This window comes from Pseudonaja textilis, chromosome 2, assembly GCF_049901715.1.
Source record: "Pseudonaja textilis isolate UNSWEBS1 chromosome 2, rPseTex1.2, whole genome shotgun sequence".
In the NCBI taxonomy this organism is placed as follows: domain Eukaryota; kingdom Metazoa; phylum Chordata; class Lepidosauria; order Squamata; family Elapidae; genus Pseudonaja; species Pseudonaja textilis.
Genome location: NC_141991.1, coordinates 220,261,985 through 220,279,381, shown reverse-complemented (window position 1 = coordinate 220,279,381; position 17,397 = coordinate 220,261,985). Strand labels below are relative to the sequence as shown.

The following is a 17,397-nucleotide window of genomic DNA, read 5'->3' as shown; positions in this document are numbered from 1 at the left end:
AACATAATTCTTAGCCTTCAGAAAAGAAATTCTGCAAAACTCTGCTACTCATGGGCAAGCATATGCTTGCTGAATTGCCATTTATTATCATGCAGAGTTCCAGCAATCGTTCTCATTTTGGAAACAGCATAAATATGAACTGACTTGTGCAAAGTCAGTCCTGGGCTTTCATTTAAATATTAGGATCCTCTTTATCCTTCAAATTATATTAAGTGAAATTATATGAAATGAAATTATACCTGGATTCCTCAGAGCCTCTGAGTTGATTAATACCATATTAACCATGTCCAGTTCACATGCAACATCTTCATTTGGGTGAGGAAGCAAAAAGTGGACTTCCCACATGGTACTGGATCTTAATTGTTGAACAGCTTTCTAGTCACATACTACAATTGACAATCTAGTGCTATGTTTCTCAAACTTGGCAACTTGAAAAGCTGTGGACTTAATTGATGTTTTCAGCAGCAAACTGGGCAAGTATAAGGGACCTCAATAAATTTTAACCTAGACCCCAATATAGCCCCTGTCTGACTTTAGGCCTGGAGAGTCCCTTTTGCTCTGCGACCCAAGGTTGAAGAACAATTAAACAAACTGGTAGCTCAAAGCATCCTTGAGCCAGTAGACCACACAAAATGGGAGACCCCTATAGTGACCCCTGTAAAGCCTGATTCACAGATTCAATCAGAATCTTTGGAGACTACAAGAGTACTCTGAATATCACTCTACAACAGAGTGCATATCCAGTACCAGTAGTCCAGCACCTACTACATTCATTGATTTTTGCTAAGTTGGACATAGCACAGGCATATCAACAATTGCCTGTGGATGCAGAAACCACTGAAGCCCAAACTATCATAACCCACAAGGGCTCATTCAAGTGCAACCGGCTGCAATTTGGAGTTAGCATAACCCCCAGCCTTTTCTAAAGCATAATGGAAAGGCTGCTACAAGGTCTGCCAGGAGTAGTTCCTTACTTTGATGATGTAATTATCTCAGCCAAAGATAAGCCTCAAATAATGGACAGGGTCCGAACAGTATTAGAAAGATTCCAAGAAGCGGGACTCAAGTTTAAAAGGAACAAATGCCACATTGCATACTGAGCATAGAATTTTTGGTCTTCCAAATCAATGGGTCAGGCATCTGACCCATGAACAGGAAACTGAAAGCAATTAAGGAAGCCCCACCCCACAGAATAAAGGGGAATTCCAAGTATTCTTGGGATTATTAAACTTTTATAACATATTCTTACCACAGAAGGTGACCTTAGTGGAGCAACTACATAGACTGTTGGATAAAAATACAACCTGGAAGTGGGGACCCCCAAGGACACCATGCTGTCCAAAATAAAAGACATTTTAACCTTGGACACAGTCTTGATGCAATATAGCGAGACCCTGCCTCTATGGTTAACCTGTGACACATCCCCATATGGCATCGGGGCAGTTCTGAGCCATAGACTACCAAATGGAAAGGAAGCCCCCATAGCTTATTATTCTAGAACTTTGTCAAAAGCAGAGAGGAACTATGGCCAAAGAGACAAAGAAGCCCTCACCGCCATAGCCAGAGTGAAACATTTTCATGAATGCCTATAGGGCAGACACTTCGAGTTGGTCACTAACTACAAGCCACTGCTCAGCATTCTCTCAGGAGACAAACCCACAGCCAACATCTTATCACCAAGAAAGCTAAAATGGACAGTTTTCCTGGCAGCATATAACTATAGCCTTCTACACAGACCAGGAAAGGACATTCCACATGCCGACAAGCTCAGCAGGTGTCCCCTGCCAGACCTAGTGGAAGACCCTGCTCCTGCGACTGCCGTATTCCTTGTAGAATGTTTCAAACCAGGATTAGTGATGGCAGTGGACAAAGGACAAAACGTTGGCGCGAGTTTTGAACTGGGTATGGCGGGGGTGGCCAAACAAGACAGAAGGGGAGGAATTCAAACCATTCAAAGACAGACATCTACAGCTGTCTGCATTAAAGGGGTGTTTGTTATGGGGAGAAATGGTGGTGGTACCATAACATTAAGGGAAAGAATTTTGGGATTACTACATGAAAGGCACCCCAGGATAGTAAAAATGAAGGCCCTAGAGAGGAGTTACTTCTGGTGGCTGGAGAAAGACAAAGATATTGAAACCTGGGTCGCCACATGCTCACCATGTCAGGAATCCCAACTGGTCCCTCCCGCAGCACCCCTCCTTAAGTGGGAAAAGCCCTCAACACCATGGGGTCACATACACATAGACTTTGCAGGACCCTGCCAGGGACAAATGTTCCTAATCATGGTCAATGTCTACTCTAAATGATTAGAGGTGGTTATCATGAAATCCACTTATCATCAGATTCCACTTACTGGTTTCAGCCACTACTGGGAAGATTGAAGCCCCATCAGTGGCTGAAGTGTTGGACAGTGCCGGCTATAAAAAAACGGCTGGCCACATTTGTGGCTTTTGATTCTGGTTGTAAATAGAGTTCCTTGTACTCCTGGGTCCACTCCTTCTTCGTCCGTGCCCATCTAACAGGTTGCTCTCTTTCTTCTTTAGAAGAGATTGCAAAGACCAGACTCTTCTCTAGAACACTAAAAATCTCCATAGACCATTCTCATCCTAGACATTCATATTTTGATCTGTTACCATCAGGAAGGCATTATAGGTGTCTTAAAATGAGGACTAATAGATTGAGAAACAGTTTCTTTTCCAAGGCAGTAATTGCCTTGAATCAAGCAGTGCATTTTTGATTTAGTATTATTATTATTATTATTATTATTATTATTATTATTATTATTATTATTATTATTATTATTATTATTATTATTTTAATTCTTAAAACTCTGTAGTGTGATTGTGACGTGGTGTTTGGGGCACTGTGCTGGAGTAGCTTTCAAATTTCATTGTATTTGTGGAATGTAATGACAATAAAGGTATTCTATTCTATTCAATTCTATTCTATTCTAAAAAATCCCTGTTTTTGGACCAGGCCTGGTCTAGGATTGTCATTTTTTTTTCAATTGAAACTATGTATAAAACTGTCTATATAGATAATTGATGTGATTAAATTGTATCTGGTTTTACAAACAATGTAACCTAATCTGGTGACATTCATAAAAGCTTAACCATACTAATCTGATGATTGATTGATTGACTGGTTGGTTGGTTGGTTGATTGATTGATTCAGCCTTGACCAGGGGTGGGATTCAAATTTTTTAACAACCAGTTCTGTGGGTGTGGCTTAGGTAGTGGGCGTTGCTTAGGTGGTCATGTGACTGGGTAGGCATGGCTTGGTGGTCATGTTATTGGCTGGGCGTGGCCAACTCAATATCACTCATATCGAGGCACACATCTCCTCGCCTGGCCTCTCATGACTGTAGGGATGCTGCAACAGTCATAAGTGTGAAAAATGGTCATAAGTCACTTTTTTCAGTGTCATTGTAACTTTGAATGGTCACTCCACACAAGCAAAGTACCAGCAAAGGAGGGGGAAAATATTCCAGAGAAGTTCCTGAGACAGAAAGTCTAGTCCTGCCAAGAATGTAATAAGGGCTAATGGAGAGGCAGTTTCTGTAAGCAACACCAGAATGTTTCCTTCCTGCCTTCCTTACAGGATTAGGCCAGTAATTTCTTCTAACAACCAGTTCTCCAAACTGCTTAGAATGTTAACAACCGGTTCTAGCGAATAGGTGCGAACTGGTAGAATCCCACCCCTGGCCTTAACCCTTGGTGAATACCTAGACTAGTCCCTGCAGTTTTCCTGGCAAGATTTCATTGCTATTTGCCATTAGCACCTTCCTAGATCACTATTTGCCATTAGCATCTTCCTAGGCTAAGGGAGAGTGATTGGCCCAAGGTCATCCAGCTGTCCTTGATCCTAAAGTGGAATTAGAACACATGGTCTCCTGGTTTCTAGTTCCTTTAACCACTAAACTGACTCTCAATAACAGCTGTACATAGAATAATTCAGAAATACCTGAATACTTTGTTTAATAAAGAAAGATAAAAAAGCAATATAGCAGGACAAGGAAGATGGTTTCAATGGATCCTTCTCCAGAAGAGCTCAGTCTTAGCCCAATTCTGGCAGTTGAAGTCCACAGCTTTTCAAGTTGCCAAGTTTGAGAAACATAGCACTAGATTGTCAGTTGTAGTATGTGACTAGAAAGCTGTTCAACAAGCTGAAAAATCCCCTTCTAGAAGCTGATTTGTGTGAACACTGTCAAACAGTAGATGCACTCAGAAAGGATACAAGCATCCTATGCATTGTTATAAGCAAGGACAGCTGTAACATGCCCTACATGACACCATCTTTGAAGAGTATTCAACAATTTAAGCAGGTGCAAAATTCAGTGGTAGAAGCAACTACGGACACCTTTCATTTGGCATACATGGCATCTGTGCTCTACAAGCTGCATTGGCTACCAATATGCTTTCAGGTACATTTCAAGATGTGTTAGTGGCCTATAAGGCATTCCATGGCATAGGGCCATGTTATTTGTGGGACTATCTCTCCCTAAGAGAAGAGCCAAGCTCTGATTTGTCAATTAGGAGTGTGATCCGGTGTGTCCATAGATGAGAACCATTTCTGTCATGGCACCCAACCTCTGCAGCACCATTTCCCCAGAGATTACCTGACTCCAATAGGTTTCTACAAAGCCTTACAAACTTGGTTTTGTTGTTAAATCTCTGGGAGCGGGGTGTAGTTAAGTCTATATCTTGGTCATTGTTGGTTTCATTTCAGCTTCTATTTTATCTTTTTCTAAGGTATTTACGGGATTAGTTTCATATGCTCCAAATGAGAAGTCATATAAAATAAATATATAAATCTGTGAAAAATTCATACATGCAATGTGTTCAAAATAATTACCTACATGAAAATTAAGGCAATGTTATTTGTATTAAGTGAGGAGTTTTTCTATTATCTCAGTCATAGCCAAGAGCCAATTAGTTCTTAAGAAAAGTTTAGATTACTGATATTTCTTCCAAACTAAATAGATAGGTAAGGTAGAAGGGGAGATAATAAATAGATTGTAATTGTAAGTTAAAGTTAGCAGAATGAGTTGTATGCCCCATTAAATAACGTTTCTGTCTATGTGGTACACCTAAATATTTTGTGTTTGTATGAAAGCAAAGATTCTCCTTCCTTTCGAATTAGCATGTTTGCAATTATATTTTATTTGCTCTAATTAAGTATGCTCTACTTATCTAAAGTTTTTTTAAAATCACCTGTAAAGAAATTACAAATCATGTCCATATCCATGAGAGGAAGCGTGTAAGTAATATTAGAAGTAAAGGTATCTTTCCACGTTTACTAACTTACTAAGCTTAAATCAGCGCTTTGAATTCCATTATGTGCAATCATGGGCCAGCATCCTAACAGTTGAATGTAGTTGCTGAAAGCTTTATTTCTATTAGATAGAGAGTATTCAGAATGATTGTGGCATGATAACAGGCAGGTCTGAATATCTGAGTTACTCGATCTAAAGAAGTAAGTATTATGCCTTCTGCAAATTTAAAAGGGGGGCTGAAAATATCTAGACTCAAACATGCTCATAATAAGGTGGGTGATGTGATCATTTCAGCCTACTACGCTTTGACAGAGGAGAAAAATTGGGTTGGATTATTGTAGGAAAAATAAGGGTCAGATTGTAAAATCGTGCCCAGAGTGGAGTAGTACAGATAATCATTATGAAAAGATAATTTAACATGGTACATCAGCACTTGGCACATCAACTGCCTGTTTTGTCCCATTAAGTGGTGGGGAAAATGTATTCCATTTCTACAATTGATCAGAAATCATGGAAACTAACGGAAGTGATATAGCAATTGTCAACCACTTGGAAAGACAATACATATATGCCAAGTGGTTACACACACACTGTGCTAAGTTATCACTACGAAAAATGTTGTCTCTCTTCATCCTCTGTTACTTTTAAAGATCAGAAACACATTCAGATTTCCACTTTCTTATGAATCATAGCAAATCGCCATGGAAAAGTTATATTCCTTACTCTACTCTACTACATAGGATTATTCCTGTAAGAATATTAAGAAATAACCATATGTATATTCTGAGTTTCTTGGAAGAATATAGGGTCTTTCAAAAAAATGTAGCAGTCATAATAAATACATGAAAATAACAAAATGGATGTGAAGAGTAAACCAGCAGAGTTAGAAGGATGAGCATTGAGAAATACCTAGGTTATATCATTTCTGGTCTTAGCAACTCCAGTAAGTTGCTTTTAACTGTACCTGCTCTTGGGAGAGAAAATGAATAAAGAGTTCTGATATGAAACTCACTTCATAAAAATACTACAATGGGAAAACCCAAGTAATAATTTACTATGATTAAATGATAAAGCAATCAGTTATAACTCCAAATCCCTTTTCTTCTGTCTTCTCCCACCTTTCTTTTAAATCTGTTGGAGATATGAAATAGCATCTTACCAGTTTGGTGAAAAGGTAGAATTCAGTCAAGTGCCATAGGGCACTTAAACCTTCCTATTGTCTACCAGCTTAGTCATGGCTGGCACATTAAAATAAATTATCTAGTCACCTTTTAAAAGTGTAATTATGAGACAACAGCAGTCACTGGAGAAAGTCAGATTGCCTAAAATATCAGATATATACTATATAAGCTGTTGTGCCTGATTAAAAAGAAGTCACATGAAGACTTGTGCCTTTGTTTTTAAAATATATTTACAGATCTTTATTGTTTCTATCAGACCTGTTGTAATATGGTGATTCTAAAATTTTGACACTGGCTGTTTTCTGTAGTATTTCAGCATTGAGTATAGGAATGGGAGAACAAAGTGTGAAGCTGCCCACTACTGTACCTTAAAATCTTCCATCTTTTGTTCTTAGCATTTCTACTCTCCTGCTATTTCAAGATTTAGTATTTTTCATTACTGTTCTTCAGATTATTCTACTTCTAATCACTTCCATTTTAAGTGAATGGGAAATCTCTTCCTAGTTTGTAGAAAATTCAGAAAAAAAACATTAAAAATTGAGCACTGTTCAATAATTCATTGTTCCTCAAAAGTGAAATCCATCACCTAAATTCAAAGGCTTGCTCTTCTCTGGTAACAGCTGTGATGGAACTAGAAAAGCTGCAGGCCAAATTTACTAACACTGGATGACAAATCATCAGTTTCCCCCCAGCTTCTACATTGTACTAGTGCTATTCAGAAAGGTTGTTCTGGGGATGATTGGAAATTGTGCATTTCCCAGCTGTTCCATCACTCCTTAAAGATTTCTGTTAAGTTCATTTATGCTACACTCCCAATTTGAGTTTTTAAACTAGGCTGAAAGTATTTGATTAATCCACATGATTAATTGATTTCACCAATTTTGTGAAATCACAAGTTTTTCAAATATCTGTTAACGAGGCAATTTTTAACATATGTGAAAACTTCGCTTCTTCAAGCCATAATCACTGTTTGTGTGTTCCTGGGATGTGTGTGTGTGCATATGTGTCTGTATAAGCAACCACATAGGGTTATTTATTATTATATACAGTATCTGTTCATTTCCAGGAAAAATTGCTAAGATAATATCTCCCTTCCCTTCCCTTAGAAATGGGTATGTCTACTTTAATGAAAAGAAGGACTAGGAGTGACATAATAGAAGTGTTCCAATATCTAAGGGAAAGCCACCAAGAAAAAGGGATCAACTATTCTCCAAAGCACCTGAAGGCAGGAAGAAGCAACGTATGGAAACTAACCAAGGAGAGAAACAACTTAGAACTAAGGAGAAATTTCCTGACAATTAGAACAATTAATCAGAGGAACGATTTGCCTCCAGAAGTTGTGAATGCACCAACACTAGAAGTTTTAAGAAGAGACTGGATAACCATTTTTCTGAAATGGTATCTGGTTTCCTACCTAAGCAGAGGGTTGGACTAGAAGACCTCCAAAGGCCCTTTTAACTCTGTTAGTCTGTTATTCTTTTATCCCTTCCCCTCCCTACTTTATGACTGTTAGAATCCAGATTTTTGTAGTTGGTACCAAAATGAAATAAACAAAAATAATTTTCAAATAAATAGTTAAGAGTTTGATTTTGCCTGCTAATGTTTTTATGCAGAAATTGTCTTCTTTGTTTTGACTATTTAATACTGCACACACATAATTTTGGACTACTAGTCTCTAGAATCTTACTATAAAATCTTTCCAGGCTTGTTCTTGATTCATAAAACTGAAGACAGTTGAAATGAAATTTAGAAAAGACTTATATCCTGTCAATGCGTAGAATCCTCCCTCCACTTAGAGTGATTGGTTAGAGGCATGCATATCCAGGTGAAGATCTCATTTCTTGCAGAACTAAAAGGGTCAACTTTAAATTCTGGATAGAACTTCTGTGTTTAAGGTTAAGATATAATGCTCATTAAAAAAAAAACCTGTCCTTCCATTTAGATTACTCCACCTATCGGCAGTTTTGGGGCTTCAACAATTGAAATAAATCATAAATAAGCTATATTGTCTTGATATATACAGTGGATAAAGTTTCTAAATTATATTATTTCTGAATGTATTATTTTATTAAATGGCAGCAATGATTTTTTTTTCTGACATTATTTTTAAATAATGACATTAAGTAGAAGTTTTTCCCTTTTCACAGTGTTTGGTTTTGTTTACATATTAGTCCAACTATTTGTAATGTTTTCCAAACACTTTAATTTTATACTGTCCATATAATATTATTTGTATATGTTCATGACATCTTGTACATTGGTTGTACATTTAGGTAAAGGGTCAGACAATTCGTAATAATACACTCATTTCATTTTCTTGACTTTATTTACAGAAACTATATGTTCCATACTATATAAAGATTATTTTTAATTAATATTCTTATATTCTAGTTATAATATCAATAATAATGATAATAGTATGTATATGTTTGTGTGTCTTTGTTTTATGTGTGCATGCAAGTATATCATACAATTTGAATAAAAATGTACTGAATGTTCATATGCAACAATTAATTCTATTCAGAGAATTTTGCCATCAGTTTCCCCTCTGTGATATTTTACTAGGACAAAGAAAGGCTGGGGTGGGGGGAAGAGGGAAGCAAATATAACAAAAAATGGCAATCACACAAACCAGATGTATCTGTCTATAATTTGAGCAAATATCCTTGAGTATTGCTTTGCAATATAAGCTTTTCTGTGGAGAGAGCGTTTTATGCCAGATAATCATTGCTTTGTGGCTGTATCTGCAGATAGACATGTGTGGGTGTGAAAACAAGAAAAGATAGTTACTGACCGTTCTCCACTTGTGGTTTGGTGCTGTTATTTTTTTTTTAACATGCTTTATAAGGTTTTATTTCTGCAGTGTTAAAATATTATGATAGATGGCAGTTTGTCTCCGTGAATTGCACTAAAAGAAGTGGGGAAGTCCATTCCTTGGGAAAAAATGTCACTTGTATAAATACAAATCTTTTTCTTCCTCTCTTTCAATATGTATTCTAAGCCTCTGTTAGTCTAAAGGATAATTCTGTCTGCAGTCACAGTCCTTGGTAAGCTGCCAAGCACAATAGGGCATTAATTAACATGTGCCAGGGATTCATCAACATGCACTGTGGTGGAGAGCCATTGCAGCTGCCCCCTCCTCCCTACACCTCTTTTCCTTTGTCCATGTAATTCATAAAAGATCTTCTTCAGTATGTAAATCACTTTTTGCAAACACCCTACAATACAATGCCCCTTTTATTTTCCAGATCCATTGTCAGGTTTCTTCAACATCCAGAAGAGATACTGACTCTTTCTAAATGGGATTGGGGAAAATGTATTTTAAATACTTGTGAGAGATGCCAAGACCCACCCACTTATCCTCCAACAGTAGAAATGTGTTTATTTTCTGTTACATGGTTATATCAATAAATCATTCAATGAGCTATAAGTTTAGGGAGGGGCAATCTGTTTGAGATTCATCTTGCTAAATGTTGTGCCATGGGGAATTATTGAATTATTCTCAATTATTCACTTATTCTCATCAGTTCAAGGTGAAAGTAAACTGACCTGCTAACTTATGGAAAATGCAGATGAAAACAATAGCAATCTTACTGTATCGATAGCCCACCCATGACTCAGAAAATAAATCAAAGAAGTACATTAAATTTCAATTAGTTGTTGGGTTGACCTCATTTCCTTTTATTGCCAAGGATTACCCGAACTCCTGTCTATCTCCTCAGCTGCTATTAATGTTGTTTCAATAACATTTCATATGCATTTAACTGAACTACATAGGGCTGTTGACTAAACTGTACCATTACTTGATTGTTTTATTTTATTATTATTTAAATTATCTCAACATTTTTCATTTTAGATAGTCATTTCAATGAGAGAATATACTGCAGCTGATGTTGGTTAACCTGTCATAGTGTAGACAAAGCATTGCCCCAGATTTGAGTTCATAATACCCTGAATATCCTGCCTTAGATAGAGGTATGGGGTATATTATCTTCAGGTCAGTCTCTTTGGATTTCTTGAAATTCCCAGAAATTTTCTTTAATTATTAAATTGTGAACTTCATATAGAAGCAGTGCAATTGTCCCTCTTTCTCCAAGGGGAAAACTAAGAATAGCACATAAGATCGAAGTATTGGTGGAAGTTTGGAGTTCTTTTTTGCATCTATCAGATCAGTTGACACTTCACTCACAAATTTATTAATACAAAATAATTGTATATGACACAATCAAAAGTAATACAAAACAATTTATTATCTGAGTTGGAAGATAGAACAAAATTACTACACTTTACAATTCATTCTCTCACCTCCAGTGTGCTGCAAATTTATGATCCACTGTGTCCCCATCATAAGCTTTATTTGGTCTTATATGTGTACACATACCCATGCCAATCAAACTGGGAAAAGCTCAGCCTCCTCTGTATAGTCCTTGAATGATACTCGCCAAACTTAAATTAATTCAATAAATTATTATGGATATTTTTCATGCTTTTAGCAATTTTCTTCTTGTTTTAGTAACAAATTTTGATACAGCTATAATTTTTGGAAGGGCTGTAAAACAACTCCTAATGCTTTCAAGGTCCAAATGAAGAATGACACCTCAGATTTCAAACCCTTTTGGTAGAGAAGTGATATAGGAAAGTTTTTTTTTAATGTGCCATTTATATATTACCAGTAAAAATTGCATTTAATAATCCTTCCTTAAAACAAAACAAAATATGCAATATTTGAAATTCCATTTTTTTAAAAAAATAATAATGACATGCTGTTTTATTGGTTAACCTCCAAGGAGGCTTATATTTTACTATGTGCTTAATCTAAAATAGAACATTTTATAATAAAATGATTACAGAAGTGTTGTCAAAGCTTGCACTGAGGCCTATGACTGAAGAAACAAAACATTAATATATTTGCTGAAGACATAAGAAGGGGCCAATTATTAGCCATAAACATACTTTCGTAAACACTATTTCAGTCAATAACAAGGCAATGCAATCCTATATGCAAAGATTCTGGAAACATTGACATAGATATAAGCAGTGGTGGAATCATCCAGTTTACACTGGTTCAGGTGATCCGGTTGTTAAATTACTCACCCACCCCGCTATCAAAGTGGATCCTAGGCTCTAGACTGCGCTGCAATGGAGAAACGGATAATGGAGCAGGGAGGAAAGGAGTACGCCACTTTCCCTCTTTCTTCTCCCTGTTCCTCCTCCTTCCCTCATGCCAGCTGCTCCATTGCCCATTTCTCTATTGCAGAGCAGCACCCAGGATTCCCCTTTGATAAAGGGTGGGTAATTGAACAAGCAGTTCACCAAGGTTCAAGTTAGCCATTGAGAAGACTTATCCTGCATGTGTGGCAGAGATGGAGGACAAGAATGGACCATGCCTCCCACAGTGGCCAACCTGACCCTGGGTAAATCGGTTGTTAAATTATTTGAGTCCCACCACTGGATATGATGAAATAAGATAGTAGTACTGCTGGTTTACTTTTTCTATGAGTAAAGCAAGGGTCCCCAACCCCTGGACTATATCATGACAGCATCCAGAATCAGGCTGCACAAGCGGCAGGCCTGTGCACACACATATGCACACAGATTGACTTGTGTGCATGGTAGACCAGTACATTGTGTGTGTGTGTTCCAGCCCACTGCTCATGCAAGTCAAGCCCTGCATACACGTGAACCCCAGCCCACCGCTCATGTGGCCTAGTTCCCCTCTCCCGCTCCAGCCAGGCTGCTAAAGTGCAATGGTTAAGGGTCATTGGAATAGAGTAGCTAAGGAAGCTGTAGAATTTTTTTCTATGTTGATTGGGTTCATTATGATGTGTACACTAGTAATTCACAGCTGGTGCCTTTCAATAAGCCAAAATAAAAACTATGCTGGTTAGGGTTAGGATCTCAATTTTCATTTCATGACAAACAAACCATAGACTGACTTCTGTAGTTTGTTTTGTTGTTTGCAGTAGAGATAAGTTATTAATCAGGATATAATACAAAGCTTTATAACACTACATCAGAAGTCTTGAAAATTCTGGCTTAATGATTATAAAGCATAAATGATGAATTTGGATGAATTGGACTATGACTCTCATATTTCCTAACCAAGACCACCAGAGACTGCTCAAATATTCTTTTCAAACTTTCAAGCAATATAGCTAAAGGATGTCAGTGCAACTTATGAATAATTGTGACTGTAACTGCATTTTCTAAAACCAGCTGTTTGCTGTAATATCAATAAGCATCACTAATTGTCCACTATGTCAACCTCCTTAAGTAAACTTTTTAGGAAGTAAATTTGAAGCAAAGTAAAAAGCTAATGAATTTTTGCCAAAGTGGTTTATTAGGTTATATTCATTTAACAAGAAGATGGTGTGCTGTTGACACTCATTTTCTGCCACAGTTTATTTCAGTTTTTGCTGATAAAAAACTGTGTGTGCTTTCATTTTTATGCACAGCGATATATGGAACATAATATCAGATTATTTTGTTTTCACTCTGAATAGCAAAGATAACTGTGCAACACTACAGCAGCAGTGCTTATTTAAGAATATAAGTTCCCTTGGAAATAGGAGAGTGAAATTCATGGTGATTTCTAACTTCAGTATGGAAATATAGAAAATCAAAATCAATCTTTATCATGCTTTTATCTTTGTTCTAAACAGGAATTCTGGTAACATTCTTTGGAGTGGAGAGAAATTTCTTACACTTGTGTAATTATAAAGGGGCGAAGGGTATGGTTTTTGTGGTGAATATCCAATCTCTCTCTTAGTTGAATCCTCTCAACAGATGTCTGAAAACCTCTGTGATCTCCCATAAGTCTATTAAATTCCAAGAGAAGATAATCATAATTATCCTTTTGGAGACCGGCAAGTGTGAAGAATCCAGGAAGTTTCAGGGTGATGGATTATTATCACCCTGCAGTAAACAACAACAATGATATCCCCTCCAGCTTCAACAAAGCAAACTCAAAAAGATATTGGAAATATATTTTCCAGAACCTTAAGAACAAGGCAGCAAAACAGATCCTCCCCCCATTCCAGAAAGAATCCTTTGTAGAAATTGCAAGGCAGATTTTAGAGTAGCGTTCATTTCTAGTGACATGTTTGTGGAATCTGCAACATCTATGTTATGCTTTATACATGGGCAGAATTACATTTGAAATCACAAATCGGTCTTTCCTAACCCATCACTCTCTTACATATGTTAACATCTAGAATCCATAGTCAAAAACTGATGGATCATCTGCTTGTAGATGATAGGAGATTTCTTAGAAAGCATGGTTTAGGACAAGGAGCAAAAATTTAACACAAGTTTAGATTTGGTGTAAATTTGAAATAATCTGCTCTAATTTCCCAATTACGTAGACCTTGTAAGTTATGGGAGGATCATTTTAGATTTAATTTGGTAAAGGTAAAAAGACACAACAAGGTTTGAAAGTCCTTCCAGAACCCTTGGTGGCTATGCTCAGAATGCTAAAAGACTAACAGATATTTACTTCTATTATGGCTGCTATTTTTCACAATAATAAGATGTTCTTGGGATTTTGCCTCATATGAAAATGGCTGCCCTTGTTCTTTCTAACTATGCTCCCATTGTGACTAAATTGGATTTCTCATACATTAATACACATTTTAATTAAAAGTATTGCCTGAACAATTTTGTCTTCATTGGTTCCAACCTAAATTAAGCTCATTTCATTTCTATCGAAATCAGTGGGAATTATTGAAAAGCTATTTCATGGTGGTACACCTATTAGTAGGCCAGATGAAAAAAAGGGAGACATGCTTTAAATCATGCCACAACAACAAAGCCTACTGGTCACTTGTGTCCGTCTCTGCCTGATCTACCTCATAAGATTGTAATGATGATAAAGAGTCATGTATGTGCTTAGATGACTACATATTTTATAGAAGAATAGAATAGAATAGAACAGAACAGAACAGAACAGAACAGAACAGAACAGAACAGAACAGAACAGAATAGAATAGAATAGAATAGAATAGAATAGAATAGAATTCTTTATTGGCCAAGTGTGATTGGACAAACAAGGAATTTGTCTTGGTGCATATGCTCTCAGTGTACATAAAAGAAAAAATACATCCAACAAGAGTCAAGAATCATAAGGTACAACACTTAATAATAATCATAGCGTACAGTAAGAGATCAAATCATACTAGGAACAGTCCATATAAATCGTAAGGATATAAGCAACAAAGTTACAGTCATACAGTCACGAGTGGGAGGGGATGGGTGAGGAGTAGTGAGAAGATTAATAGTAATAGTAATGCAGACTTTGTAAATAGTTGGACAGTTTGAGGAAACTATTTGTTTAGCAGAGTGATGACATTCAGGAAAAATCTGTTCTTGTGTTTAGTTGTTCTGGTGTGCAGTGCTCTATAGCATCGTTTTGAGAGTAGGAGTTGAAACAGTTTATGTTCAGGATGCGAGGGATCTGTAAATATTTTCACAGCCCTCTTTTTTACTCATGCAGTGTACAGGTCCTCAATGGAAGGCAGGTTGGTAGTAATTGTTTTTTCTGCAGTTTTTCTGCAGTTAGTCAAATGTAGTTAATTTAAATGCAGAGCGCTTAATCTACAGGTAACTTATAACCTGTTATTTTTAATGTTGATTAGAACAAAGAATATCAGAGTTGTAAGGGATTTTGGAGGTCTTCTTCTTGTTCAAGCAGAAGATCCTATACCATTTCAGACAGGTGGCTGCCCAGTCTCTTCTTAAAAGCCTCCAGTGATGGAACACCACAACTTCTGAAGGCAAGCCATTCCACTGGTTAATTGTTCTCACTGTTAGGAATTTTCTACTTTGTTCTATGTTGAAACTCTCTTTGATTAGTTTTGATCCATTGTTTCTTGTTTTGCCTTCAGATGCTTTGAAAATAGGTTGACCCCTTCTTCTTTGTGACAGCTCTTCAAATATTGAAATACTGCTACCATGTCTCCCCTGATACTTCTTTTTACTAGATTATAAGTAGACATCAATATTTTTGTCTAAAAATTAGATTAGCAGATATAGCTTACTGAAAAGTGATAGGCATTGGCTTTTCATTGATATACTTTGTAATCTATCTTCCTTAGTTTCCTCAATTCACATATTAACATCTGATTAATACACAGAGCATTTTAAGAACAGTATTGTTTGTTTGCAGCAATAGCCTTACTTTACCTGTTTCCAACCAAAAAGACACCTCCCATTCACAAAACCCTTTGAGACCCACCCAATCTTTATACTCAAAGATCTTTCACACAAATTCCAATAATGCTTAAAATGCATTATGCATATTCCTCATATATACATGTCATACTTCTCAAGGTTTTTTTCAAGTCAGGTTTGACAAAGGCACAGCCCTCAAGACATATAACCTCTAATTAGTAGTCTGTACATTGGTACTTCAACAACTTTGGAGCACACAGTTTGCAAAGGTAATTAGAATACAGTAATACTGTTGTAAGTGTTTTCTAAGTGTTTGGTGAACTGCCTGGTAATCTTCAAATCTTCCCTTGCTTCATTTGGAAGTCAGATCACAGCAGTGTTAAGTGCTCTGTTAGGCATATATGTTCATTTTGCAGTGCCAGACAAGCCTTTCATCTGGATTACGGCATCTAAATATAACTGAAATGCAAACAATAATCAAAAAGAATATGACTAATGAATCAAGAGTGCCCCATTTAGAAATATGAACGACATATTTTAGAAGACAATGACATGAATGAAACAAAGTACACACTGTGTGCTATTTCAGAGGCTTAGGTTTCCAAACATGTAAGTGACAGGATAATTGGACCCTAGGACTTTGAGGCTAAAGAAGAATCCAGCAACGAGAACAACGGGCAATAACTGTAAACAGTTTGCTTTGAGCCTGTAATGACACATTCCTTAGAAAAGCACCAGCTCCCATGAATAAATAGATATCCCCATGACCAAGAAGCAAATCACAAGAGTGATATTGCTGAAGCCAACAAGACAATGTACATACATTAGCATCAAGATTGTTTTAAAAAATAAGAAAAGGATGGGAAATCTATTCATTTTTGCAGTGTAATAAAATGAGAGAGGAGAACATGAAATTGCAGCGAGGGATAGCAAAGAAATTGGAGACAAAGGTAAGTAGGCCAAAATTTAATGGGAAATAAGGGCATTAAACTCAGCTGGACTCCTTTCTGGATAAATATAAATATAAATTGATTTACTGCACTAACTGCTGTATTTTCTCGGTATGAAAATAATTAATACTTTTTTAAAATCACCCTTAAAACAGGTGCAATCAGTGGTAGCATAAATGATTTTTTTAAAAAAAATACTTTTTCTTTAGCCCAATGATATTTGCTAAAGTAAAACAGGAATTTCCTTCACATTCTTTCACATATTCATTCTGACACTTTAAAAAAAGGATCGAGTTATTTTTTCCAAAAAAAAATCTCAGGAAAATGATTGTATAATAAACAAATTGCTAATTCCACTTACAAGGACACTCTTATTAGAACTCTTCCATTTTAAAAAAAAACACTTTTCTTATTGTCTTTAGTGGAAACCCATGGCTCTTCTGACCAGTATCTCCTGTTCTTTAGCCTTTTCAATACTTTGACTGTCTTCCAGGAACTAAAGATCTAGCTTAAAGTTGCCTTTCATTTCAATTCAAAGGAAAACGTTGGATTGTCCAATTTAACAGTATATTTCATACATCAATATTGGTATTAGAAAATAATAGCCATCACATAAGCTTATACAGTAAGTATCTAAAGGCATTATCTCTACATTCAATGTCACTATATTGTCTATTAAACAATACTAATAGTTTTATTATGTTTTAGTTATTTTTCTGATGTTATTTAGGGATATCATAGAATTCAGCTACTTGGCTGATTCACTCAATCCTTAGCAATATAATCCGATACATGTTGACTTGAAAATAAATTCTCTTTC

General features: G+C 36.4%; 1 long non-coding RNA gene across 2 annotated transcripts in view; it reads left to right on the top strand.

The window, feature by feature from the left end:
• The window catches only part of LOC148127377 (uncharacterized), an 83,285-nt gene that overhangs the window by 46,894 nt on the left and 18,994 nt on the right, over positions 1-17,397 (top strand). The window contains exon 3 of one of the 2 annotated variants that reach the window (XR_015742274.1): positions 7,566-7,986. The exons of the other annotated variant lie outside the window; for it this stretch is intronic. This is a non-coding gene — a long non-coding RNA (uncharacterized LOC148127377). Of the gene's footprint in view, positions 1-7,565; positions 7,987-17,397 lie in introns of those variants that run through there. 2 annotated transcript variants of the gene reach the window in all.